At 59.3% G+C, this 2,288-nt stretch overlaps 1 protein-coding gene across 2 annotated transcripts in view; it reads right to left on the bottom strand.

The window, feature by feature from the left end:
• CHRM1 (cholinergic receptor muscarinic 1) overlaps window positions 1–2,048 on the bottom strand; it is a 16,619-nt gene extending 14,571 nt beyond the window's left edge. The window contains exons 1-2 of one of the 2 annotated variants that reach the window (XM_006156553.2): window positions 1,590–2,048; window positions 1,075–1,167 (exon numbers count right to left, since the gene is read on the bottom strand). The gene's annotated coding sequence lies outside the window, so the exon portion shown is untranslated. The remainder of the gene's footprint in view (window positions 1–1,074; window positions 1,168–1,589) is intronic. The other variant, XM_006156552.2, reaches the window with a different exon arrangement.
• Between the last annotated feature and the right edge of the window lie 240 nt (window positions 2,049–2,288).

Raw genomic sequence — 2,288 nt, 5'->3', positions numbered from 1 at the left:
TTTCCCTCCCTCCCCCATCTTTCAGAGGTATCACCATGGCATCACAGCAGAGCAGACACCCAGTGAGATTCACTTCTCCCCACCTGCTCTCGCCAGGAGCCCAAGCTCCTTCGCAGAGTCTGCTGCGCCTGGGTTCCCCTACCCCATCCCCGCCCTCAGCCCACCACCATCCTGCTCACAGAGGTGATGGCACGCATTGTGCTGAGGGTGAGGAGAATGGAGCCCACTCCCAGCTGGACCCCTAAATGGCCTGTCTGTGACCATGATCGTGGCACTTCCCCTTTCTCAGCCTCAGTCTTTCCATCTGTATGATGGGACACTTCTCTTCTAGGTCTGAACACATGACCTCTACCTAGCCCCTACTTGACACTTTGGAACTCCCTTTGCACTTCATGATCCAGTCCTCAGATCTCCAGCAGCCGGGGGAAGAGCCAAGAGTCACATCTTCTACAGTCCATTTCATTATCTCCTCCCCCTTTATATCTCAGCGGCCATCGCCGCTTGCCTAGTGGCTGAGGTCTGGGGAGAGAACTCTCATCTGACAGCTCAGTGAGCAGCTGATTACCCAGGGACAGGAGACTGTCCAGCTGCCGCAGACTGCCTGGCTCCTTCCTGCCAGTTGGGTACGGGGCCCTGGTTCAGTTGCTTGGAGCTGCAGGTGCATTTTGTGGAAAGAGGTGAACCCCTCTGTTTGTACTTGTCACCTCTAGTGGCACATGAAAGAATGACCTATTGAAAACCAGCCACCCCCTCCCCAGTTGCCTGCCCAGGGGCTAGCAACTCTTGGAGAAGCAGAGTTCCCGGCCCTAGCTCATTCCTGCATTGTGCAGTCTGGGGACCCTGGGGTGGGTACCTGGCATGGACCCCCATAAGTACCTGTGCTTTACATAGACACAGGATTGAGACCTGCCCTGCTGGAGTCCAGGACGCTAAGGACATAGGGAGGGCCCTTTTGGCCCCTGCACGTGTCAGGGCCACAGTCTCTAGCCGACATGGATATCCAAGTGCCCGCTCGTCCCTGAAGAGCCCTGGGGCTCTGCCTGGTCTCCTGCTAGCTTCTGGCCTGACACCCACCTTGGTATCCAGCTTGTCCATCTGGCCAGCAGCCTGCTTCAGTCCATCTTGTAGGGGCTGAAGGCGGATGGGGGTGATGGGATTCAGGGTGCCCTGAGGGAGGAGAGGAGGAGGTTCTGGGACTGGTACCCCAATTAAGGGGGGGTCAACCTCCCACAGGATGCTGGTGGCAAGGGCTGCCTCTTGGTCCCCTTCCTTTCCCACTCTGCCTGCTACACAGAGCCTAATCCCTGCTGGGCTTCAGGTCAGGTTCTTAAGGGGGTCTCCATCTCCTTTGCCAGCTGAAGCCCAGAAAAACATCAGATGCACCCACTCAAAGAAACGGGGTGTTCATAGCAGCCAATGTCCAGTGCTACGGAGCCCCCTTGGCCTCTAGACCCCTCCCTGGTTCCCCCTCTCGCTGGGGTCCATCCCCATTTCTGTTTCATCCTGGTCCCTGCCCTACCCCTGAGGACCCTGCTTTTCCTGCCCCCACCTCGGTGGAACCCCTCCCAAATCTTCCCAGATGTACTCACCATGGGGCTGGAGAGGGGTCTGTAGGGTCCTCAGCCCCACTGCCTCCCCGGGGGCTGGCGGCGTCTCCAGGGACCCAAACACCTGGCTCCCGGGGGGAGCTGCGCCCTGTGCTGGCAGCGGGAGAGGCACAGCCAGTGATTGGCATGTCCCACCCCCTGGCACGCCAGCCTGGGGGGGAGGGAGGGAGGAAAAGAGGGAGGGAGGAAGAAAAGGGAGGAAAGGAAGGGAGGGGGAGCTGGAGGGAAGCCTCAGGCAGCGCCCAGGGTTGGACTAGGTTCTGGAGCGTGTCCCCCTCCTCCACGAGGGCACCCAATTCAAGCCCCAAAAGAGAAGAGGCAGGACATGAGCAAGGCGAGCCCAGGAAGGCTAAAAGTCCAGGACAGGCGAGAAGGCGGATACAGGGAGACAAACACCCACACCCACTGCACACAGACTCAGCGGCACACATACTCCCTCACAAAGGCACACTCTGTTTTCCCAGGCTCCTTCCCCCACCCAACTTTAAAGCCCCTAACCCGTGTGCACCATGCCTCCACACACATGCCTCGGTATCGGCATGCCTGCTTCCCTCACACGCACGCCCTCCCCCATGCTCATGCCCACGCGCCCACCCACCCAGCCAGCCACACACCCTGCTCTTCCTCCCTGCGGGGAGGGAGCTAGATTCCTTCTGTTTGGAAATGACACATTGGGCCTCA

The sequence above is a fragment of the Tupaia chinensis genome, unplaced genomic scaffold, assembly GCF_000334495.1.
Source record: "Tupaia chinensis unplaced genomic scaffold, TupChi_1.0 Scaffold000502_1, whole genome shotgun sequence".
NCBI lineage: Eukaryota > Metazoa > Chordata > Mammalia > Scandentia > Tupaiidae > Tupaia > Tupaia belangeri.
Note: the sequence above shows the minus strand (reverse complement) of the source record. Positions and strands in the feature narration are given on the sequence as shown.